This window comes from Coturnix japonica, chromosome 1 (assembly GCF_054131305.1).
Source record: "Coturnix japonica strain WE chromosome 1, WE-NBRP24, whole genome shotgun sequence".
Classification (NCBI taxonomy): domain Eukaryota; kingdom Metazoa; phylum Chordata; class Aves; order Galliformes; family Phasianidae; genus Coturnix; species Coturnix japonica.
In genome coordinates this window covers 154,327,893-154,355,047 of record NC_140663.1, presented here as the reverse complement: position 1 = coordinate 154,355,047, position 27,155 = coordinate 154,327,893, and the positions used below count along the sequence as shown (strand labels likewise).

The following is a 27,155-nucleotide window of genomic DNA, read 5'->3' as shown; positions in this document are numbered from 1 at the left end:
AAATGTAGCAAAAGAGCACTTCATTTTTTATCAGTTTAATTAAATAACCGTAGATGTACGTAACGTGTAAGAAAAAGAATACATTTATCAGAACACAGTGCACTGCAAGCTGATTTATTCAGCAAGGACTAATCACTGCTAGATGGTGAGCTGCAGTGACTGTTTCTGGTCAGCACGACCTTCAAGACTTTGGAGCTGGTACATCTCATCCTCTCACAGTCTTCACTCATGGTCTTGATGAGAAAGATGAGATTGCCTGCTTTTTCATCTCTCAGTGGAGCTTTCTGTTTTGAGCGTAAAGTAAATGAGTATATTAAAAGAGGGGAAAAAAAGCTTTCGGAAGCAGCTTCAGCATTCTGTGGGTTGGAGTTTCCAAGAGCTCTGGCAGTGACTCCCACCCCCTTCAGTGGTTTGACTTGCTCTAAAAATCTGGCATCAAAAAATGTGTCGCGTAGCACTTTTATTGTGTTATTTTAAAATACCTACAGTAAATGTAACCTTAGTACAGGCTGCCCTACTTCCATATTTAATTTTAAGTGGTCTTGTTAAAAAAAAAATAAACATTTTAATTTAAATAAAATAAAGTATACATATATAACTCATTAAACTTACATCCCTCATTCCAGTAGGCCGCAGAAGCAATACAAAATGTGGATTCCCTCCTTTCTGATTTATCAGCCACTTATGTTATGGTGAGCTCAGAACAGAACGGGTTCCTACTGTGCCTGCTGGTGTACACACAAAGTTAAAGAGACAGAGCTCTGGCAGAGAGGTTTGCCTTAATTTGCTCAACACCTGAGGTGTTAAAAGTATAGCCAAATAGGAGAAGCTTTTTGCTTTTCTTTTTCAGTAAAGCACTGGCTGTTCAAGTGCAGGTTTTACCAGTGCCAGGAGGCAGAGCGTGGGAGGATGCCACAAAGGGCCTTAGATCCTCCATCCCCTCCTGTTCCCCTACCCTTGAGTTCCAGCTGCACTCACCCAGGCCCGTGGACTGGCATGTTGGAGAGAGTTTAAACAAACCAGGGAACTGAACGTAAGCAATGATGGCATTAAGCTCCGCTAAAGATAGAGGCTTCCCATTGAATTTCCTTCCTGCGTGACTCTGGAGCATAAACCTAGCACCAGGACCACTTCTTAAGTGGAAAGGAAGCAAATGATTGCTGACAAGGTCCAAAGACTGGGATCCTGGCCTGCTCCGTTTTGAATTGTGCCTTACAGATTGGCATTACTGATCTGTGGATTCAACTGATTTGCTTAATATGGATCAGCTCCTAAATTACTGTGTTGGAAACCAAGCTATCCCGTGAATTTTCTAGTGTTTTTTGTTTTTTCTTTCTTTTTTGTTTTTTGGGGTTTTTTTTGTGGTTTTTTTTTTTTTTTTGCTTTTATTTTATTTTATTTTATTTTATTTTATTTTATTTTATTTTATTTTATTTTATTTTATTTTATTTTATTTTTTTGGTGGGCTGAAAGATTTTCTCTCTGTATCAGAAAGTTTCTAAAGAGATCAATTTTGGTTTAGGTAAGGTCAAGATTAAGCAAAGGAAAAGAGATGAGATAGAGGCATTTCACTAACACGTTACAGAATTGTTGACTCCAGTTGGCTCTTGTTGGTTGAATTTTAGGAGGGAATGGTCCTGAAAGTATTGTTTCATTACTGTAAGGCTGGGCTAGCAGAGGTTCATAAATCAAATGTATTTTAGAATGCAAGAGAGGTTGGGCTGCCCATGAACCCACCTCTGGCAGCAGGCATAGGCTGGGTCCAAGCCAAGTGAGTAGCAGGACCAGGACCAGCACACTTGACATTGCCCATGGGTGCCAGTACCCAATTTTTAGCTCTCTGGCTTGATGCCATCTGTCTGCTCAGTGACCTTCACTAGATCCCTCCTCCACGTTCTTCTGCACCCCCTCCTTGGATCCCCATGAGCTTTCTGTACTATCTGTACTATCTTAAGGCAAAGGAAGTCACAAGTATATTACCCAAGTACGTATAAAATAAAACAGTTTATAATACTGTTTGCTTTGAACTTGCCTACTGCCAGCTTCATCTAATGCACCCTCATTCTTGTACTGATAGCAAAGGCAGAAAGTGGATCCCTGTCCATCCTTTCCATGTGCCGTTTTAAAATATTTATTGCTATTTTGACAAAGCATCAGAGGGGCAATTAAAGTCTCTGAAGTAGAGGCTGTAGTCTCTGTGCTGGAAACCTGTTTCTTCTTAGCTCTCGGCCACTGCTCGGCCCACTTTCTGTGGCAGATGCTGGAGCTGCACTTGTACAGAAGGCCTTCCAAGATCCCAGGGAACTGGAAGCTCTGCCGAGCACACTTGGGGAGAGCCACTCTTTCCCACTGTTAGGGATGATGCATTAGAGGAAAAGATGCAGTCATGCATGTTGCACTTTTAAAGCCCTGCTGGTCTTTCTGCAAGCAGAATCTAAAAGAGTAGTAGGGAGTGGAAATAAAGAGAAGAAAATTTGCTGTTCCAAAGAAATCAGCCCCATTCTGAGAATATTGCTTGCTAAGAATTAAAGCTCAGGGAATCAGTGTGAACTTCAGCTGAAAGCTGAAGTAAAAACCTGAAGTAGTTCAAGCCTTTCTCTAAGGGAGCAAAGACTGTTTCTGGCATTTGGCAGCAGACCTTAATCAGGCAGAGCTGACAATAAAACAGCAGAAGCTTGTGAGAATTTCCTAGTATTTCCACAGGAGATTCATGGAATATATTCTCATTGCTACGTGTTTTACAAGGTACAGTAATACTTCTCAAGAAGTTTCCTGGGTTTGGCTGCAGGGTCTGATTATTAGTTCAGAAGAATATGTTTGGCTAAGCAGGTACAGACACAGCACTGAAAGCTTCACACAACACAAAGAAAGGTAAAAGGAAAAGACTCAGAGATACATAGAGAACATCACCCAAGCATCACAGAGACTTTCATTGTGAGCAAATCCCTGTCTCTGAGCAGGCCTATCATCCAGACCCCAGGCACATCCAGTAGGAAGATGACACCATACTAAGGACCTGCAATTGGTTTGCCCAAAGTCTCATGAGGAGAGGACTTCTTCATGTGCCACAGTTTGCTTTGGTGCTGGGCAGCAACAGGTCAACTCTGTGCAGAATGTAGACAAAGTACAGTATGTCTTGTGAGGGACTGTAAATGCTAAGATGCTTTCTGTGAGCTTAACAGATGCTTGGAAGCAAATTTAACCGACCTGTTGCTGTTCAGCAACCTCATAACCAAGTGTTTCAAATCAGCATTGCTGTTTTTTTAGGTCTAGAACCATTGATTTTATGTTTTTTGACCTGTGTGACCCGAGTCAATCACCTGTTGTGGCACTACACTTCTGTTTGTTATCTTCTGAGACAATTGCTTTTGGGAGAGAGGCAGGAAGAACACCAAAACAAAATAAATATGTCTCTTGGTTCACAAGGAGGATTTGTGAAGGGTTGCTCTCTGTAGAATAGTCCAGTGTTCCCATTAGGAATCTGCTGTGTGGGCCCCTGTATAAAAGACACTTTGCAGGCTGATCTTGAGGATTAGGGATTGGTGAGGAAATTATGGATCCGACTCCAGTCCAAATTTGAAATAGCAAATGGAAGTGTCATAGTACTGATGGCTCACAGCACAGGGTTAGCACTAACCCCTTCTGTAAGGAGAGTGGTAGGTACAGCAGCTTCTGTTAGCAATCCGTGGCACATTTGCTCTAGCAATCTGTTGTAAAAGGGAATCTGTTTCTGATGTTTGTCATTTCTGACTGGCTGGATAGCTTTATAGGGAATAAGGGATAGAGAAGGCACGAGAGCAAGTCACACAGCTCTACGGACAGCACAGACACTACAGAGACGATCGCTGCTATCAGAGCTCAAAATACATAAGGCACTCAACACAAAGCCAGTCACTATGAAGGTCCCTGCAGGGAGCATCCAGAAAACAAAATAGTTCTTTTCAGGCCTTGGACTTTAAAATACATGAATCAGAGAGACACCATATTGCTGATGACTCTTTCATCCCTTGCTATGTGCATGTGCTTGTGCTTGGAACCGCAGTCCTCCTGCCGACTTCCCTGTCGGTGGGCTGTGGGCACGAATGTGGCTTAGAAGTCCAGAGTCACAGCTTTTAGGACACTTAATATGAGACGCTGTCTTAAAGCATAACTGTAGCTTTATTCATGGAATTTAGAAATAAACTAATCTTTTTTCTTTTCCTTTTTCTTTTTTTTTCCCCTAAGGAAATCCCCTCCCTCCTCCCCCCACTGACTGTTTCCTCGTGTCATAAATAGGATCTGAAGAATCATGCTAGGGAAAATATTAAACCCCAGTAACTCATGACTCTCCTATCCTTATAGAAGGAGACATATCTGGTATATTAATTCAAACCATATTTCTTAATAGTCAGTAGGAGACCTAATTTACTGCATGAAATTAATTACAGTATTACACATAAAAGTCAAATGAATCACACAGTACTTATATTGCACTATTTCCACCTTTGTGGTGTGATGGAAATAATGAAGTCATGAATGTTTGTACTCACAGTACTGTTTAATGCCCTGAGGACAGAGAGCATGAAGGTGCTTCAAGTAATCCACTGATACCGTCTAATAATTAGACTCTGCTTGTCCAAATTGTCCTTGTACTTACAGGGCACATATACACCAGCAATAAACTCCATCTACTCAAGCACTCAAGAAGCCAAAAGCACCCCAGCTCAGTTATTCACATGCTTTGTAAAAATTGGGCAATTAAAATGATTCTCAGTGTTTTGGCCAACTGAGATGGAAAGCTAGGCTACATAAGTTAACATGCATGCAAACTACATTAAGAAAGCATCCTTCTCTTTATTACTCTTCCTGTGTATCACAGTATAAGCATGGAGCCTGGAACTACCTACAAACTCTATTACTTCAGAGAAAATATTTTCTTAATTTTGACCTTCTTTTAACTTATTCCTCAGATCTGGCCACAGGACCTTCTTTTTTCTAGCACTTTGTTCAGTCTAATTTTGATTATGAAATCAAACGGATTAACATCTCTTTAAAATAATACTGAATCTGTTAAGACAGAATAACTCAAACCAACTGCACACCATGTTTTCCCAATTCTATCCCAGCTTCCAATTACACATTCTCTATAGAGCCGTAGAATCATAGAACGGCTTGGAATGGAAGGGACCTCAAGAATCATCAAGCTCCAACCCCTCTGCTGCATGCAAGGCCACCAACCTCCATATCTACTACTAGACCAGGCTGCTCAGGGCTCCATCCAGCCTGACCTTGAACACCTCCAGGGACAGGAGGTCCTCTCTTGGAATACACTCCTTGTATCAGTCAGTCCATCTTCAATTAAAAATATCTTCTGTCCTCTGTCGCACCATTCCAGTTTGTGTGTGGTTGTTTACCTCACTTAATCGAACACTGCGTATATTCTTTTTCTTCTCAGCTGCCCCTTAGTAATTCTTACTGCTTCTAAATATCCTTATCTAATCCATAAGAAATATTTTTAAAATTGCTAAGTGAAACATTCAGTGGCACCTTTGAAATAGCAGTTAGAGCTCTCCATACGATGAGCTGTAGGGTTTTTTTTTTCCCTGAGTATCATATTATCTGAAGTAGATTACAGACACCTTGCTGGGCGTTGATTTTCTTAATCACCCCATTGGGCCTCTGAAGACACACAAAGAAACTACATTTGTCTTCCTAATAAATAACCCCTGGTTAATGAAATCTTTTCTTTAGTCTGGAAAAAAATAACATTACCTGATTGATAAAATATTAAATAGGAATGTTGAAAATATAGTTAAGATTTTATAACTCCAAACTACAAAGGTGAATATTCTATTACAGAAATCAGAGGCTTTATGCACATGTTGAAAAGCAAGTTCTGAGAAGCGGACAAGCTTAGATGTCGATTTGAAGTAAAAGAAGCCTTAATAGTTTCACATTTCTCTCTGTTTGCTCTGCTCATCATTCACATTTCACATCGTTCTCTCTTCATGAAACATCCTGGATTATAAGCTACTACTTTGATTTTCATGAGAAAAACTAAAAAGCGTGAATTAAATGTTCTGAGGTTATTCGCTAGACATGTTCTTCCCAAAGCTTCTCTGAAGAAAACTGGTTTTCTTCTAAACTATATTAATATAAAGGAGCAATAGTATGTAATTTGTATTCTTGTTCCACAATGCTGTGGGAATGCTAACATAGGGCATAATTTGCCCGTAGCAAACAAGCTTATAATGCAGTCAATTACTGTTGGTAAATAAGACTCCTAAAATTACATACATCAAATTGACAACAATCTTTGTCTGGACTGCTTTGTGTTTTAAAAGCCTTGAGACTATAGTGGTCTTCTTCTAAGTCAGTTCTCAAACAACTTAAGAAGATGTCTCCTACTTTAAATACTCCTTAAACCAAGTTCTGGTCCAGTCTAGATGACTCACGTGCCACACAAAAGAGGAATGTTACACTGGAGCTCCTTGGTTCTAGAGCAGGATAACAAGATAGGTCTACAAAAGTGAAGGGCTGCTTCTTCTCTTACTTTCTTACTTAAGTCTTCCTCTCTGGGAAGTTAACTAAGCAGAAATCATTTCAGTCTCTGTATGTTATTCATGTTTTTAATACAGCTGTTAACTAATAATCGAAATGTTTCTCACACAGTTTGAATGAAGGTACAAAAAATACCCATTTTCACATATTCACATTCTTTGCTGCTACAGACCAAATACAAGAACTATCTCTGCAATATGAGCACTTCAATTTGAAGACTTTAACTACTGTTTGAAACGAAATTAAAAATTCTCGAGCAGTGAACAGATCTGCATATTTGCTATTTATCACGGTAATAAATACAATTAAAGGCTTTTCTCATTTTCCTTCAAATTGAGTTTGTTAGAAAGATCAGACGTGCTCATCAGGATTCTGAGCAGACTGAACTCTGCCAGGATTCTGAACAGGCAAATGATCCTCATCCCTCCAGTGTCCTTGCTCTTCTGCATCATATATTTTATGTTCTACCGAAAGCATATATGTGAATGATTCACATTATAATCAAGGCCATGAATGTCAGCAACATGATCCATGCATGTTCTTTAATGTTGTTTTTGAGTACAGGAAAATAAAATAAATTGAGGTTTGGAGCACAAATACAAGCGATACTTTCTAATATCACTAACTAATTTCACTTTGGGGTTCCATTATGACAGCACTGATACTAGGTTTCATTTTTATTACTAACAGACTTTACTTATCACAGCAAAAATAGGCCGCTAACCACAGAAAGTAAAATCGATCATCAAAGTTCTGGTTTTGCTTAGGAATCAGACTTCTTCAGATGCTCTGTAAAGTAATACACTCTAGTTATCTATTTACGACTTTAAAGAAACTACATGTGTTTTGAATGCAGTGTATTTCCCCGTAATATCAACAAAGCTATACATACCTGAGGAGCATGTGCTGGAGCTGGAATTCAAGGGAGAAGTGCATTGCTGGTGCTGGAACAAAGGCACACAGCCTCCTGTGTAGAGGGTCACATAGTGCAGTCAAGGTACCAGCGCTGCTTGCACACATAGGTGAATTTTTATCATTGTCCATGATCTGCAAATAAGGAGTACATGCATGTGAAGTTCAAAGTTAAAACTGGTGAAAATTATGATATAAAAAGGCACACAAAATACAAAAAAATACCTCTGTCGATAAAAAGATGCCTGCATTTGTAAGGGCTTATCATGTATTCAGACTAGGAAAGAAGATAAATGTAAAAACACTGTAATGACAGAAACTTGTTTAAATGTGTTCTAAATTCCCAGTGAGGAAGATGCTCCAGCATCTCTGGATAGTACAGTTCCAGTCTTTACCCATCCTCAGACTCAGAAGTGTTTCACAAATATGTAGCCCGCCGTTCTTTGCTGTAAATTAAGATAATCTTTCCTTGTCTTTCCAAAACAGGCCACAAAAGACAATCGATGACTGTCTTCTTCACAATAATCTTTAGATGTCAGATTCTTTTATTTTCCCCTCAGTCCTCTCTTCTGTAGACTAAACAAACACAGCTTTTTTTCAGACTGTGCTTTATAAATCTCGCTCTGCAAAAACATTTTCACTCATGTGTTCTCCTACAGATTTTCTTTTACCTGGACACTGAAATCATTTCCCTTTTCTAGGTTTTGTTTTAACACAGAGATGCAATTTTATTTGCTTTTTCTCATTTTTCCTTTTCATTTCAAGCAGTGGATGAAACGGGTTTTGTGTGCCTTCTGTTTAGTAATACGCAAATTTTAGGTGTAACGCCTAAAACAAGAATGATAATATTCTTAATTAAGCGAGCAGACAGAGAAGCGTAAGTATTGTTTGCTTTGAGAATTAGGCATAGGCAGAAGAAAGGTTTGACTCAAAGCCCACATCCCTCTCCCTTTCCTCAAACCAGATTGTAGTGCCTTCTGAGTCAGAGGCAGAAGGATGCTGCTAGCTGAAATATTCAGCGGAGTCCCTTTTGATGATGACACAGTTACTAGTTTGTGGTAAACGAGTGTCACATTCTTCACTGTTTTCAATATGAGTTTTGTCTGAATAAAGTCGAAATATTCCGGACCAAGAAAAATAAAACAAAGGATGTAAGATAACAGATCAAAGAAGCGCTTGAAATGCAGCAGTGGCTGTCTTTCTTCACATTTACTTCCAGCTGCCTGCCTTTGGAGAATCTAGTCTCTTTTACTTTTTAACCAAAAATAGTTTATCACAGGAATCCCTACATTATTTCTTTGGAAAGAAAGAGAGAAAGTGAAGAACTGGTTAGAGGTCTATGACATGCAGCGCAGATTTTTCTGCTGCTTTGCTCTACTTCACTCATACAAACTATACCATAGTCACATATGAAAGTTCTTCTAAGAAGTGGTTTCTTAGGTTTGGTTTTCCTTTTTAATATTCACATAATCTATTCTTAGGGTAGTTTCATAATGAATTCCTGAAATTTAGTAGTTGTTCTCTGTAATCTAACTAACCTAGCCATTTGCAAAGCATCCAGACCCCAAAGTTACCCAGGTGTGCTCCTTTTGACCATAGACTCCGTGGCTCCCAGCAGCTCCTGCTCACAGCCGTCCATTTCCCACATCAGCAAAAGCCTTTTCACACCTTCTTTGATGATTTCTGATGTAGTCACCTCCAGGACATTTTAAAGCTTAGCTGCCCACAGCTCCCAAAAGCAATGGGAAAAAAAACCTTTTCTCTAGGAATAGAGAGGGAACCCCTCAGCACATGGCTGTTTAAGCAAGAGTGGTGGGCACTGAACTTATATTCCCACTGAGTAGAGAAGGAGTCTGCAAACAGCTCTCCAGCAGACAGTCGTACCTGCACTATCTGCTGTATTTTTCCAAATCTCTTCCAAGAGGAGCCTGAAAATGATTTTTTCTCCCCCTCAAAACAGGAACTGCCAGCTCTGACAGTTCAGATATAAGGCTCAGAGAGAAGTGGACAGCTTCAAATATTTTGTTTGTTTCATGCCCTTTCCTGAAACTGAAATTACAGAATTTTACATAATGCATTTGCATTTCAGAATTACAGGGTCATTGTAAGAACTATTTCTTTCCAGCCAGATATGCAATACCTGTGACATTGGCTTTTTTTTCCTCCATCCACATGTATGCGAATCTACTTTCTTCACCCCGATATTCTCTTGACTTTACTGATGCACACTTTGTTATTTGCAAGAACAGAGCTATTCCAAAGCCAACGGCATAGAATCAGACATTAATACTGCACAAGTGATTCTGCTGAACATATTTCCCCATCACATTGCACATATGGATGCTGGCAGTACAGTAAGGTCACTTAGTTCCTCCAGAAAAGCTGCTCAAGTCCTGCACTCCTTAAGGACTGCTTCTCCAAATAAATTACTCTAGTTAATTTATAGACCAATTTTACCAAGTAAAGTACGGAGGTCCTCAGCACTCACCAGAGGAGCTGAACCCCTTTCAGAACCTGCACATTGTTTGTTTTCTCTTTCAACATCTGAGTAACTTAAATGACAGTATTCAACTGGATGCTAGAAGATCGTGTTCTAATACTGTGCAACTCGACATGTTTTCTTGCTCTCTTTTTTTAATGCTTTCAAAGTTAAGCAGTTAATCCCAGGTCTTAAAATAGTCCATGAATATAATGTTATTTCCTCTTTTTGTGTATCCCGCACATAGCTTTCTACAACCTGTAAAATCAGAAGCAACAATGAAAACAACTGGTGACCTCACTGGGTCAAACTTTGACCTGGAACCTAATAGTAATTGCATCACATACTGGCAAACTGTCCAAGTAATTCAGAGATTATATTAATCCCAATATATTATTGCATATCCCTTTCAGAAATCTGTACAAATATTCAGTAAAGCACTTATTCCATCATGTGCAGGATGAGATCACTACTCTGAAGTATGCCCATTTCAGCATCAGATCCTTCTCAAAAGGCTAAGCACAAAACACCATAACCAAATGCATGATATGCCAGGCTGGTATCCCAAAAGGAGCTCCACATACATAGGACTCAAAACTCTTTATATTAATGAAATGAATCTATTTACGCAGTCATATGGTAAATTCTTTGGGTTGGTGGTTGAACTAGATACTCTTAGTCTTTTCCAACCTTAGTATTTCTATGATTAGGTGAGTTTTTATTGTAACCTTGCTTCTTCAAAAAGAATACTCATTCACCTACGCTGCTTTCTAATCTCATTTAAAAACACAGTCACGTAAGCACTGCTTTACCTTTTGCTGTCCTCCTCTGACTTTAGTGATTTATTTCCTGATTTTCTTTGCTATCTTTAAGTCACTTTATATCAAAATATATGGATTTATTAACATCTCTGTTGAAGAAACAGTAGCCTGAAAGGTAACTATAGAAGACTGGCTTTCAACCATGGGACAACCCATGGCCTTGAGCTATTAGTGTGCTTTTTGGTCAGGCTGAGAAGCACTGAGGTGAAGGCACAGCAAGGTGTGAGGAGCAGCAGGGGTTGGGTATTGTGCTGGGTGGGCAGTAAGGACAGCTGTCACCCAGAAGGCCAGCTGTGTGAATGGGAGCTGTGACACGCCACCCACCTGCAGCTGCACCATGGCCCTTTTGTTTCCTAGCACAAATGCCTAAGAAAATAAAGACTCAGCGCATTGCCTCGTGCTCCTGTTATCAGAGAGCTGCTGGCATGGAGAGGCCCCGAAGAGCTCCTGGTCAGCAGCACAGAGCCTGGGCCTTGGGTGTTGTTGGATACCTGTCCATATGGACAGTTACCATGTTTGTTTGCTGTCTCTTCAACTGGGGAAATCTGTTTTATCACAGTAGTAAACTCATTGTTTAATATTTTGTATTTTCACTGAACATTTGTTTTCAGGGGAAGCCTGTTCTCTTTTTATTGCAATGTTAGTTCTGAAGCAGCTTTCTGCTGTTACTCTCCAAACCCCACAGTTTTCTGCCAACGATGTTCACAATATCATTCTTGTTTTTCTGCCCTATATATTGAACTAGAAGTGCTGTACATACTTAAGGTCTTCATTTTAGGTTTGTTGTTTTGTTGTTGTTTTTTCCTGCTTACCCTCAGATCCAGGACTGAATTAATTGTCATTATTTCTTCTAGTAGTATTAATAAAAAATACCCTGTATTTTGAGTATAACAAATATAATATTAAAAATATTCTATATCTTACCAATACCTTGTAGCCTATTTGGAAATATTCTTGCACATAATTCAAATTCCCATTAAGCATTTTCACACCCTTACTTTCATATACATTGCACTGTCCTTCCTCCCAGCTCTATAGAGTCACATGAAATAAACCTTCATCACAACCTTCATGGATATGGCATCTTCCATTTTCATGTGTAATATTATTCCTGTGTCTGCCAGCCATGTGAACTGCAGGGTGGCTGTATTTATAAATTATGCTCCCTCACCTGATCTTCCTTATATAGAAACAGATAGTTATATTCTATTTATGCCTTAGCCAGGCTTGTTTGTAACGCAATCAAAAAGCATTACATGGAATTTGCTGTGGCACTGCACCCCTCAGGACCACACGCACCCTAAGCTGTGTTTATGAATAGAAATATCTAATTTCACATGATTATTTCCTGAAGGAGCTTCTAGATTATGTATATTTTCACATCTCAGTGTAGTAGCATTCGCTCAACTTCATTCTTCTCTCACAAGTGTTTCCCTATGGCTGCATTCGTTTATTTGCTCAAAAACTTGTCTTACTTTGTTAGTATTTCCATCTGTGCTTTCCTCACTATTCTTCATATACTGAAGAGAGTTTTTAACTGGTTATTTTTACTGAGACACTGTCACCCAAAAATTGCAATTAAAAAAACCCAGCACAAACTTGAGTATAAAAATACTTCTATCTTCCAGCTGTAACCCTGTATTTTGGGTTCGTAATATGGTTAAACAAGCAATAGCTTTGTATCTTATGTGATGCCAATACAGTGCTCCCAAAAACAAAGTTGATTCTCCCATGCTAATTCAGTTTGATGTATTTCCCTCTAACAATAATATGTCATTCTTAAAATTATATTATTTTTCATGATAAGACCATGTCCCATAACTACTGTAAAACTGATAAAGGTATTAAGTAACAGCCTGTTTCAGGATGTTATTATATTACATTAAATAGTTAATGAATAGGACAGGACTTCAGCAGCAATGATTTAACTGTATGCATGCCATTTGATATAAAGTGAGGATAATACTAACAGGCTTTCTGTAGTTGTTAGAAGTCTTTCTTTCTCACTCCATGGATAATTTTTGTATGGTTCATTCAATAAAATTAATTGCAGAAGATCCATTCCAATAAAAAAACTTACCACTGTTACTACACAACCCGAAACCTCCATATAACTACTTCTGGGTCCCATATTGCTCTGCTTACATTGTGTACATCGTCACCCTCATATCAGAAAACGAATCTGATGTTTAGAAATAAGAAGAATACTTTTTTAATAGACTCAAAGTTATGCAGAATCCTTCTTGTAATTACACTGGTTTAAAACTCCTGGGCATCACAAAGGATATTCTCAGCCACATCCATGGATTTTGTCATAAGTTACTATCATTACTGTACCATTACTATCATTACTATCATAAGTACCAGAAGAGGCTGCAGAACAATATTGTACATATCAGAAGAACTCCAAACTGTCACTATTTTATCACGTACTTAGCTTTCCTTTCACTGCACTGTCTCAAATCCAAGTTCAGATTGTGCAAAGAACATTTAGTAAAGATTACAAAACATGTCGGTACCTACCCTTAACAGAAAACATCAACTTTTATTGCAGATTTCTGCTATAACAAAGCATGATTTATTAAAAAAAAAAAAGATAACTGCTTTTATGGACGTACATCTTCTAGTTGTCTTTTTTTCTTTAACTGCTTACATTACTGTCAATACAAAGCTCTCTTTGTGCTAGCATTTCCTCTTTGATCTATCTGCAAATAAAATCTAAATACTCCTGCAATGCTAATTACGAATGTTTGCTTTCTTTCAGATGCTCCTTTTAAGTCAGCAATCCTATACTGAACCAATACGTTAAACTTGTATTTTTATGGGAATGTTTGTGCCTGTCCATAGTTATTATGGCATCGATGTGGATGGCACCGTACTCTGATCCTGTGAGGCATGTGTGGTGTGAAGTACTTTAAATGCTGTTACTGAGTTGTTAAGTTTCTTATCTATTGGATATGCTGAAACAGCACATCTGCTTGTTTACAAATACACATGATCGTGCTTAAGGCGGTAGTTTAGGCCGATGGGCGTATACATGAGAGAAGAATGGACTGGTGTTCAGTTAGGAAAGTCCAGTGCAAAAAGGAACAGGAAGCTTAAGCTAGTAAAAGGAAGTCAAAAAAGAGAAGATGATAGAGAAGGAAACAACGGGAGCAGAGGTTTTTAAGCAGCGGGTCTGAATAAAGGAACTACTACCATAGGGACGAGGAAAAACATTTTATCCTTTAATAAGTCAGAATTTGCTAGTCCACAACTTTTAAAATATAACCCGCTTTCTGCAAGTGATCCATGTAGGTCTCCATATTAAAAGAAAAAACAAAACAAAAAGGAGACTAATGCTATATTTTGTTAAATTTAAATGACTTTAATGCAGTTCACATTTGATTTTACATTTCTACAAACATCTTTAAATGACAAGTTTGTTAGGAAACCAGTGCACTTAATTTGTAGTCACAGCAATACTTCTAGATGATTCCAAACCGTACAAAAATAAAATCACGGCAGTGCCATCTTCTTCTTGTTCTGTCTCTTCACTACAGTACTGTCTCTCACAGAAAATACTGATATCAGCATCAGAGGAAATGGCCAGCAGTCATCCAGATCACAAGTTAGGACAGTGCTCTCAGGACGGGAGGCGGGATGGTCAGAGAGGGAGCGAATGAGAAGTTTCAGAAGAGATGGTAGCTAGAACAAGTCAGGGAAAGATAAAAAAGATAGAGAAAGATAAGATAATAAGATAAAAAAGGACAGGAAAAGAAAACAAAGAAACAGGAAATACACAGGAAATAGTGACAGCAACAATTGTACTTATTCATTTTATAAATGGTACAAGAACAACAGTGGCAAATAGAGGTGAGGAATAAGGTAGCTATTCCTAACAAATAGAAAGGTCTACAGAAAAGACCCAGTATAGCTTAGTTATTCCTCTCCTCTGGTGACAATCCACTCACTTAACTTTTAGTTTAAGCTAAGCAGTTCAAGGCAGGATTCCTGTGAAGCCAGTAGACTGAAACGGGCACCTCCAGAGGGCGATTCATCCCATCCTAAGGCTTAGATCTCATACTCTGAACCACGTCTTTGGAATGTTATTAATTTCATGAAGTTCTTTAGGTTTCTGCAAGCATAGATGCGCTGAATACTTACAGACAATGACACCAGGATTAAAGCAATATGAAAGAGAGCACGTTTTCAACTTTCTTTATTCTGAACAAGAAAAATTTACTAACAGCTTTTATCTGCATAGAACATGCAGTATGGTTTGTAGCATGGGTTTTTGTTGCTGCCGTTGTTTAATTATTATTAACAAACATTAATATGTTGAGCACCAAAAAATAAATCTGATCCAGTCAAAGAAAGTTTGCTCTTCTGTTAGGCATATCTATGTACTACTAGGGCCTTAAGCTTAACTCCTGAAGTCAAAGCTTGGCATGACTGGGATTCTCTGTTCACAACATTAAGAATGTGATTCAGGAAATAGCACAAGTATATGATATTTAAAATGGCACTGCTGATATTTCAATAATTTGCCACTAAATTCAGTGATTAATCACAAATAGGATCATAGAATCACGAGGTTGGAAAGGACCTAGAAGATCATCTAGGCCAACCGTCCTCCTGTCACCATTACTACCACTAAACTACTAAACCATACCCCATAGCACATTGATACTTAGATTTTAATGGTTAGTTTAAATGAGTCATAATTAAAGACAAAAGTCAAGGGTGACACATAGTCCTATCAGTGTGCAGAAGCTCCAGGAGCAAGTCTGAAGGGACAATCTTCACCAGATTCCCAGCCCTGATGCAAAAGGAAGACACTGCTCTTAGAGAACTGCAGTGCCAAAGCTTAAAATGTAAGAAAAGAGGATGGGAAAGGGAGCTCTGGTGAATCTGCAATACACCCCAGTGTTCACAGTGTGCACTTTTTTGCATAGCAAGTCTGAGATATAATCCTGGGACTATGCAATTCTTGGAGATCCACGCATGTAATGGTCCTGCACATACTATGCTTTTAATGGCTATTTCAGGATACACTCACCCCAATCCTGCTTATTATATAAGGAATACACAGAGCTGTCAGTGCAATTAAGAATATATCTTTAAAACCTAAATATTACCCCGCTTGAAGTATGATTCTGCACTGAAGGGTTTGCATTATCTAAAGAACTGCAGACTTTTGATGGAAAATAGTACAACGCTAATGAAAAACAACACAATGGTAGCGGTTAAATATAACATACAGTATGAAATCTGTTATCTACAACTTCTCAAAGTTGTGTCTGCTATTAATTTCAATTTCCTTTTCGACTTAACAGAGCAGTTACATCAGCTTTTCAGTCTTCTTACCGTTACTGGATGTCCTTACTGACCGCTGTCCAGATTCTCCTGTGCAATGGCACAGACACTACATGTGAAAACAAATCCTGCAGCGCAGCAACTTGTAGTGTAATCCTTATGAAGGCCTGTATCTTTTTATTAGTAGAAATTAATACTGAGCTGTTCTACCTTCCAAGAAGTAGATTTTACTACCCAAAAATTAACTGTGAATTGGCACCACAAGTGCTGTCCCTGCAACACCCATTTCTGTCCCTGGTTTTGCAGGGATGCACTCTGCTGTGCATCAGCTTAGGGCTCAGTGACACTGAAGTCATGCTCAGGTGGACAGCTAAGGTGTTTTTATGCATAGCACCAAGTGAATGTAAGAAAATGGGAGGTGTATTTAAAAATAAGCATTACAACTCAAGAAGATTAGAACTAGTCGCTATATAAATATTAATTGTGCAATTAAAAAAACCCCATACTTTCCCTATTTGCTATAAGGCCTTATATACTCTTTAGAAACATGCAGACATAAAAGAAGAAACTAATCAATTAAAACTTCTTTGCCATCTTCCTAATTGATGCTATTTTATTACAGATTATGGATGAAATCCATGTGCTGATGAAGGCTCACCTGTAATGAAGGCTCATGTGAGTATTCTGTTGATCTATACCTACATTTGCTTACAAAGTGACTTTGCCTAGTCCAGTTAAATGATGAAAAACTAGCAGTTAGCTTGTGTACTCACATTTTGATAATATAATTTAATATTGTTTTGCATTTGGTCTCACTTTCCATTTAAGTTTTGACAAACTGATGTAGAGATGGCTAAACCTCTTCTTGATTTAGACAGTCACTTGTATTTCATATTGCTCTTTGAGGACAGTATATAAAGTATTGGCTATTAGTGATCCATCTAGAATGTAGAGCCTCAAACACGGTGTGAACAAGAGCTTGACACAAAAAAAAACCAACTTGAAAAACGAGGCCAATTTTCACTTCCATCATTATTACAACAAAGTTTTGCACAGAATTTTTGCCGCTGTTATGTATTTCAGCCTTTTTGCATACCCATCCCCTGCCCCAAATGCCAGTGAGTGGAATTAACAACAGCAAATGTACATATAGCTGGCTTTTTTATTATCTGTGTTTCCAGCAGTGTTTTTAGATGGCGAGATTAGGAAAACAGAACATTGGGGAAGACAGAACATTGGGGAAGACATTATTTTCTAGCAGAATGATGCACTCTGTGATTTAGGTTGCCTCAGAAAGATAGTTTCAAGCTGCCTTTGGAAGCAACCACACTAAGGCAAAAATGCACATGGTTTATAGTGTGGCTCGGCACAGCAGATAGTCAGAAAGCTGAGGTCTCAATCTGTCTTCCATACAAATACAAAGCATAACATAACTGAACACTACACATTATTCCTCCCTTTTCACCCTGTTACTCCTGTGCTCATTACACTGTCTTTCATCTTGCCCTTCCTTCTGTAAAGGAAGGGAAATTTCCTCCTCTCCATCTGCTTTTTTTCCTTTCACATTTGCTTCTCCTTATTCACCTTCACATTCCCTCTAACTGCAGAACTTGAAGGACTATAGATCCAGTCCCAGGAGGAAATACTAAGCTTGTGTATGCAATCTTTTAGCACAGATAAAGAGCGATTACTTAAATTTTAAGTGTTTAATTTCCCACTTTTTCTGCATACAGTTACAAAATCACCAGAATAAAGTTTAGTTCTGAAAACCTATGTAGGTGACTGTAATCTGATAAGGTAGAATGAGATCACGGTTCTGTGCAGAGCTCTGCTCATACAGAAAAACAAAATGATTTGTACTGATCTGGAACCACATGATTATTTCTGAATCATTACTTTTATGCTTAGCTGTTATGTGAAGCTAATCCACCTCTCTCCTTTGGTAGTCATTTTAAACGATGCACTGAATACTTCAGAAATGCAATGACTTGTATCTTTAAATACTTTACAACGAGCATACAGGAAGATGCTTAGAGACTTCAGAAAGCTAAAAAGACCAGCGTTTTGTACACAAATCAAGTTATTTTTCCCCTATAACAGTTACCTGTGCCCATGACATACATTTTCAGATGCCAGCTCTTCTAACCACGCAATCTATTTCACAAGATTTCTAAAGCAGTGTCACAGCCATTACATCAAAAGGTGTTTCACAGATGGTTATCAACACTTGGCGTTTCACAGATGGGATAAGAGAAAAAACAAAAAAAACAAAAAACAAAAAACCCAACACCTGAATCTAAAAAAACCACCAACACAGTAACCTGCATTTAAAGATAACCCCTTAGAAAGTGGCTCTCAATCTCTCCGCAGGCTCTTGAGGTTTCATGAACAATTTTTAAGGGGGCTGCAAAGCAGTAATTAAAATATACTGTCAGAAGGCCTCGGCGTGTCAGCAATAGGTGCAATCGTCCACTAGATTTATTATTTTTTACTTAAGAAGGTCCTAGATCACAAAGAATTGTGAATTACAAGAGATAAGGCTCTAGAAATCTTGAACTGTTCTGCTTTTTTGGTAAGACAAACATCAAAAAACTCTGTTTCACCATGCAGAAGAAAAAAAATTGTCACACTGTAATGAACAGGGGGAAAAGAATGAAAGAACTCTTCTTTCATGAGCAGATTTCAAATGATGGGATACATCCCACTTGGAGAGGATGCAAACTATCTGGTGAAGCAGAGGCATTATTTTGCTCCCAGCACCCACTTCTCACCTGGCTGTACCTACACTGCAGAATCCCGTAGGCAGAAGGCAGAAGAAAGAGCAGTAAGAGGCTTCCAAAGGGAGGGGTTTGAGGGGCCTTTTGTACTTGTGTGTCCTTGTTTTTGGAGTAAGCAGGAAAGTAAGGTTTCCAGTTCACAATCAGACAAGAAGCTGGGATTGCAGAAGATGCAGGGGAGAGAACAGACAGGGATAGTGTGCAATGAGCATGTGGCAGAGCTGTAGCCACGTCTGGGGTACTTACTTCCAGCTGACCCCAGTGCCTTTATCCAGCTGTGACCTCTCCAGGTCCTACAAGAATCCTGTTCTGACCTTTGCCCCTAAATCTTTACTCCCACACACTGATCTTCAGTCCTACCCGTATACCCCATCACTGCTTCTCTACCCATATGCCTTACTTGTAGGCATATGTATCCCTGTCTCCTGTCACCCCTAGATGACACTGGTAAATAACATTTTTCCATGTTACAAGGGTAGAAAAGCACTTTCCTCCCTTGTATGTTTCTGATACAAGGCAAAGATTTTCTCCTGACCTCGTACCCAGCTTAGCCCTGTGCGTGTGAATAAGACAAACCAACCATATGAGCTATACATATTAGAACACTGAAAATAACTGCAGAATCGTATCAGTCAGCAAGAGACATTCAGTAATAATAATATAATATTAACGACAATAATATAAAAGGATTCACAAAACTCATTTCCTATGTATGTATCAAAAGAACAAGAAAGATGCGACAAGAAAGGGTTACACAGAGCATGCTCGCCTGACAAACTACTTGAATGCCCTTAGAATACTGTTACTGTAACTTTTGTTTCCAGTAGTATTTTGCTTACATTTCATATAATACATATGCTACAATCTAACTTTAGATTAGACAATAGACTTCTTTAGGATAAACACATTTATGCCATTTGAATAAGGTTTCTAATTTGGCATGTCTCCACTTCAACACCACTGTGATTACTAAAAAGATGTGCAATATGTTGGAAAAGATGTAATCTCTGCAAATTATTTATGGATGTGCTTGTATGGTATTTGTGACAACACAAAGTAACTTACATTGGGGCAACTGAAAGCATAGCTAACATAAATGCATTATGATTCTGGAAAATTGTCAATATGGATAATATTATTATTAATAATAAGAGGCTTGATGGGAGGAAGAGAAAGGTTTTTGCCATGTAAAATTACCACCCAGGGAGCTTATATAAATTAAAGAGCGTGGTTAAATAGAAGTGGAATTTTTTAGAGTAATAAACTTATCTGTAATAAGAGATACTAATATTCATAAGAAAAGTTTGCATCTGTTAATATTGATAGAAAATCAGATAAGCATTCAAAGATGTACATATATTTTCATTTGATTAAGATGGGAAGTCTAATCTTTGTGCGACGGGGACCCAGTCCTCACTTCTCAGGCCACTAAATCCACTATTCATGAGTGCAGATGGAAAGGAAGAGGAGGAAAGATTATTAGTGATACTCAGGAAAGGCAGCAATTAAAAAAGCAGCAGTTCAACTTACCATAGCCTTATAGCCCATCAGGTGTTAGTGGACCACAGCTTGGAAACTATTCCTGCCATTTCAGAAATACAATGATGTTCTCTTCTCTCTCCCTCCCTCCAGACCTTCTGGTTGCTGTGTTAAACATTTCTGCTCCTCTATCTGATTTCCCCTGAGACTTATTTTAGGACCTGCTATTTGCTTCTGGCTTTCTGAAGCAGCAGCAAACTGGCATTATCCTCTACCCATACATCTGTAAGCAGAAGAAGTAAGGCCAATATGACCATAACATTATTACTGCCAGACAAAGGAATAGACAGAAGCATAGTTTAAATATCTATGAGTATACATATATATATCTTCAGGTTTAGGAAGAAGGGACCAATTTACATTTGATTCATACTTGAAAATTTATCATCAGACAACAAGGCCTACAAACTTCTATTTACAGAAAAGCTGTAATTCTACACAGGTTGGATTTTGGCCATGGCTGGTCTGGGACAAACAGAGATGTGCAGTTTTGTGCCACAAAACTATGGCAGATTAAACTGGTATCTTCTGCTATCTCAGAGGTCACCTAGGATACAGAAAACAGTGGCCAAGGGCTCCCTGTTTTTCTATTCTTAGAAATAGAGAGTTAGAGTCTCCTATTAAATACTTCCACATATTAATGGTTTTAGAGATCTTTCCTATGTTATTACTCTTCAGCCAACAAAATGAAGAATCCTCATTCACTTACTGCCCCTGCACAATAGCTATGCCATATCTTCATCACCCATGTCTATATTGTATATAATTCTCATCAGTGCTCAAAACCGATTTGTATACCAGCATGATTCCTTTGTTTCAAGTACCATTTTGCATCTAGTCCATCCACAATGATTTCAGGAAATCAACAGGAGCTGATAAAAAACCACACGAACATTAGGAAAAGGCTCCAGAACCCAGGCTTTTCACAGCAGCCATACAGCACCCATCAGCTTAACAATTAAGCTTTACCCCTGTAGCAGGCCGGAATTCAAGGATCCAACTCTGTATTTCAAGCTCACCTAAGGCTGTGAAACCCTAAAAAATAGGGAAGTAGAACTTCCAAGTTGTGGTCCCTGTAGAGAGCAGTTGCAAGTCCCTGCCTTCCTGAACAGCAGGTCTGGCTGCAACCTGTAGAGCTGGCAGATGATGAGGTGATGACCCTTTCTGCTGACAGGTCTGGTTTAACAGTGGGTCAGCCATACCTGGCCTCTGGGACAGCAGTGGCTCCTGCAGCAACACAGCCCGTGCTGTGAGATCCTCCTGCAACTCTTCAGGGCAACGTCAGCTCTAACACCAAAGGCACAGTAGCTTTTTATTATCTCTAAGCATTATCACTGCACTCTTTCATACCATTTAGGAACAGGAGGACCAGAAAAGGTACCAGTACAATTGCTGGGAGGAGGTGGCCCATTAGTTGCTATAGTCTTCTTTATCTTGTAACTGTTTATTAATCAACAAGGAATCTTATGTATCTCAACACTTCACTGCATTAACTTTCTTTGGTGACAGACCTTCTAAAAAGCTTTTTGGGTGACCCAAAACTGTTTACTGCATCAAATAATAAACAAAGCCATAAGACAAAACTACCTTGTACAAGAAGTCAAGGTGATGGTTTCCTATTATAGCCACAAGTGCTCCTATTAATTATATTCTTTATCACATTCACTGGCATTTTGCCTGCCATGGAAGTCAGACTTATTAGTACATTAGTCCATGATCATCCCTGGAGACCTTTTTAAAATGGTCACATTTGCTGCTTTCCATTCCTCTGTCATCAGCACCAATTTAAATGATAGATTATACAACACAGTTCACAGATAAGCAGTTTCATTTCTGAATTTCTCTAGAACTACTGACGGAACAATGTGCTGCCCGGCAAGCTGCTAATGCCTCCTTAATCAAGTTGTTCAAAAATCTTTTATTGCAATGTAAAAATTGAAATACTTATAAAGAACAACTTTTATATGGGACTGTTCCTAATCTCCCTGGAATAAACTCTGCCAATGCAAGGGTTTGTCCATATGTTCCTTTCTTCAATGGCTTTGCCTTTAGATATTCTGTCTCTTGAACTCAGTGTCCTGCTAGCAGAATTAACTGAAAAATTTATGCTTATAGCTTTTACTTTTTGCTTTTATGATTTTAGCCTATTGCTCCTCAAAATCTTTTTGTCCCTCATTACAATAGGTCTATATTTAACTTCCCAGAACTGGGCTCTTGTTTCTTGTTTGGATTTCACTTTTTGAAAAGCATCAATTTATTCCTAGTAACTTCCCTTACTGCTCACTTGTCACTAATTCTTATTCAGTTGGGTCAGAATTAGAAAACAAACACTCTGTGTCTCTCACAGCCTCTTATAATTTTTACTCGAACAATTTCTTCATTCATATGCAATTCCTTTCTACAGTTAAACAATACTGGGTTGTTTATTTATTTTTACCTTTTTCTCTCATATAAATGTGACAAACTTCAGTTTAATACGGTGTGCCACTACCTAGTGTCTTTCCTACGGTTACTTCGTCAACCAAGTCCTGTGTATGAATCTAAATTAAATCAAGAGCTGTCCTTGTTTTACTGGAATCTCTAGATAGTTTGCCCAAAAGTTAGTTCTGGATAGTAGTTAAAAACACAGCTTATGCATGATGGCCTAATGTTAAGCTTATCCAGACCATAGTTTGAAAACTGAAAACTCTTGTTATTATCATGCTTCTCGGTTGTATGGCCACCCCAGCCCCCTGCAGTATTTCACAGTCACTGTGTCCACCTTGTCAGTTCATTCAGAGCTCTTGCCAGGCAACTCCTATTCAGATCTGGAACTGTTTGCAATTATATTTTATGGTTTAGTCTGATAAATGTAACTTCTTTGACTAGGTAGCATTATAAAGACCAATAGACCAATCTATCATCTCTCTATCAGCAAGGCACTAACATTTCATCATCTCTGTTATCATTTGTACACTGATATTTTGGTGTCACTTTAAAAGAAGGAAAAGGGATACATGCAGACCCACTTCCAGAAAGAGAGTGACATACCTGAGGAATTGCTGTTGCGATTCATGCTTACCACTCTTCTGAAGAATCATTATCTTCAAGGTATCAGGGAAACAGAGCAATATGAGGTAGCAATGTACCTAGATACTGAATCAAAACTAGTGCAGGTTCCTTCTCAGCAGAGAACCAAGAGTCATTTGACAAGGACTGACCAACAGAATGGCCTGTGGTTATTCAAGATTTCTGTGCCAATAGATGCTGTGTCAGGAAGGGAATGCACTAAGGAGCAGAAGGACACTATGGAAGTATATAAAGTCCTTCAATCTCTCATATACACTGGAGAATTTTGTAATACTCACATTAACTTCCTCTGAGAAGGAAGAGTCTACTGTTACTGCTGTGGAGAAGATAAAGAGATGCTTTCTGGACACAATGCCAGTAGCAACTGACTTGGGTTTGACAGCTGAGAAGACCTCTGAGATGCCAGTATTTTCTATGTTGGCTGAAACTCACTTCTCTCCCTTTTGTGAGGCCTCTATTTGGAACACCTTATTTCTGCATCAGCATGTGACTCAAGGCTCAGCAGAATCCAACAGCTATGCTGCAGTACCCAATGAATATTCGTTATTATTTATTTGCATTACCGCAAATCCTAGAAGGCTATACCCTGGACCACTTCTCATTACGCTGGGCCATGAATAAGCATACAACAAAAAGTCTACATGCTTGAATTCTATGTAAAGAGACAACAGAGATTACTGCAGAGCACAAAGGCAATGACAAAGTATTACTGTGACAAGCACTGGTATTAGTATACATGGACAACATACTTATTTTCTAGTTGGATTATCATAAGCTTCATCGTACATAAAACTTTTAAGAAGATATTAAAGGAAGACAGCAAACAGTTCTGTTTATGAAGGAGTCAACCAGTACACGAGAGGCAGCTGAGGAGAAAGTATCCAGTGTGAAAATTTAACAACTGAATGATGGAAGCTGGCATCTTATGTTGATCAAAATCAGAGTCAACTTCTTGATACTGAACGAAAGGTATCAGGTAGAAGTAGTCTTGATGGGCCTTGAAAACAAAGACAGATAGCTTATCTTTATTGCTTTAAACTGAAGGAAGAAGTTTAAAAAGCCAAAGGAGTAAATTTGGAAACTGATATTTACAGTAGTGCTTGGAACACATAATGACAAGACTACATTTGTCAAGGCAAAAGAAGAAGATTTTCTAATAACAATATGATCCATGGAAAACCTGGATAAAAAATACAAGCAATCCGCAGAGAAGAAAGAGCATCCACCCCTGAAAGGTTGGAAAAAGATTTCCAAAACTAAAATTTAGCCTAGAATTGATGACTTAAAACAAACTTCAGCGTGATGGTATCATTCGCTAAGGATGCAAAAAGGTTTTGTGAGGACCCCAACCTAAATATGAAAAAAATTACTAACAGTAGTTGTGACTTGAAATAAAGAATTGAGAACAACGCTGAAGAAAATTTTCATGCATTAGATCTTCTTAGGAGTAGAAAAGAAGATGGGATGAGTTATCTGAAGTGACACATAAAACGCTGTTCTTCCTGTAGTGAGATGAGAAAATTCTTTCACGCCACATTTATTACTAGGTTATTACAGCTACCTGAGCTACCATGTTTTGACTTTCAAGGACTGAAGAAGAATGATATTCATGACATTGTAATTTGATGGGTGCTTCATACAGCAAACAAAATCATGCTACATCCAACTCAAAGACAGGACAGTGGTGATACAAGCCAAGTGCAAACAGCAGTGGAGAAAAAGGTCTTACAGCTTACAGTTAAAACAACTAACATGCTGAACGTTCAGGCACATTCCTTTCCTCTTCCTTCTTATTGTACAGAACCAAGGCTATCATTTCAGCTTGCCACTGAAGGAAAATTACTCTTCTTTGCCCTAGGTTGGTATTTCCAGCCCTTGAAGTATTCCCAGACCTACACAAAGTGTGCCCATGTAGCAAATGCCCACACCCTAAATTCCACCAACATCAACAGGATCTCTTCATGTCTGCTTACTTGCTGTTTCCTAGTTTTAGTCATTTACAACAGCACAGAATGGATTGAACCAAAGAAACAAGCAGATCAGGTGCTCAACTACAGCAGTTGGCAGCCATGAGTACTGGAGACATACAGCAGGAGACAGTTCAGGGTTCCTTTTCTTCCAAACAACATTCTGTAGCAGCATTACCTCAAGCAGAATAGAGCTGTACCCCTACATTCTTTCTCTCAAAGCACAGGGAAGTTGCTCTCTCGGGAAGGAGATGCAGTCAGATGTGTATGAGCTGCCCTCCGAGGAGATGACTGAAAAGCTTGGAGACATATGAAACATCCAGGGGACTCCTCATACCCCACTGACTAATATATCACCTTGTTTCTTTTTCTCTTCTGGAACTAGATCTTTTCTGAGGCATTTTTTGTTTATCTGGTGTGGAGAGGGAACATGGGAGGCTGAGTTTGGTTGTTGCACAATCACCTGATCTCTCTCTCCTTTTCTTTCCTTTGCACAACTTAGGGGAAGTAAGAATAAATATGGCATATAGAATTAAAATGGGGATAGTTAACTATTAGAACTATGCATTTTAAACAACAACAACAACAACAAAATACCATTCAAGATTTTCAAGATTAGGCTCCCCAGGGAGGTGGTTGAATCGCCATCCCTGGATGTGTTTAAGAGCCATTTGGATGTAGTGCTATGATTTAGCAGAGGGTTTTTAGAGTTAGGGTACAATAGTTAGGCTGTGGTTGGACTTGATGATCTTCAAGGTCTTTTCCAACCTGGGTAATTCTATGATTCTATGATTTCAGATGCAAAGTGAAATATTCAGCGTTCTCATTATTCGCGAGAAACATTCAGTGTTCTCAAATAATGATTTCATCTCATATTGAAAAATAACTCCATTTCATTTTGTGTTCAGAAATTATAAAAGAAGCACCATAACATCCCGTAACAAAAACAATCATGTTGTGTTTTGAGTTCTCTTTGAGATATTAAATTTTAGAATAGTTATGAGTTTGAACAAGAAACTCTGTCTTCTGCTTAGCACTAGCCACATTTTAGCATACGTAGACCATTGACCTCTGTTCTTAGTTGCAGCTGTCATCTCCAATACTCTGTTTATACAAGGTAATTCACAGTCACTAACTCTCCAAAGCCCACACAACCCCTCCAAAAAACTGCAGAGAACTGTAGAGGAAGACATTTGCTGGAAGTTTTAAATTAAATAGATTGATAAATCAACCAGATATTTGATGAAATGAAAAGTTCCAGTAGCTACACATTCAGTTCTCCTTCTGGGCATATTTTTTGCCATATATTCCTCAGTTTAGTTCCTTGTTTCTTTTTGTGTTTTATTTTGCTCGTTCATTAGTTTGTTAATTGGACTCTCAAGTCTGCTTTTGATCTGTTTATGATTTCTTCTTCGGTCTTGCTCTTCCTTCAAATTCATTCCATGTTACTTTTGTGCCAAGCAAAAAAATAACCCTACAATCCCTTAATCTTTACTCCCCAATCACTATCTGCATCTTTGCTCTATATTAAGGTATCTCTTAATTGTCCATGCCTACGAATCCTCTAGAACTTTACACTTCCTTAATAATTACTACCAAATTCAATACCAATTCTAGTTCTTCCATTTTCCAGATATAAGATTACCTTCAGAACATTTTTGTACTTGAATACCAGAAAGGAGATACACCATCATAAAAAAGGGCATGGAGTTTATAAAAGCCGTTAGCGTTACACAGGTAAAACTCCCACACA

At 38.5% G+C, this 27,155-nt stretch overlaps 1 protein-coding gene across 1 annotated transcript in view; it reads right to left on the bottom strand.

The window, feature by feature from the left end:
• The window catches only part of LOC107308172 (uncharacterized), a 69,287-nt gene that overhangs the window by 30,642 nt on the left and 11,490 nt on the right, over positions 1–27,155 (bottom strand). Inside the window, exon 6 of the mRNA XM_085536215.1 lies at positions 7,433–7,587. The gene's annotated coding sequence lies outside the window, so the exon portion shown is untranslated. The remainder of the gene's footprint in view (positions 1–7,432; positions 7,588–27,155) is intronic.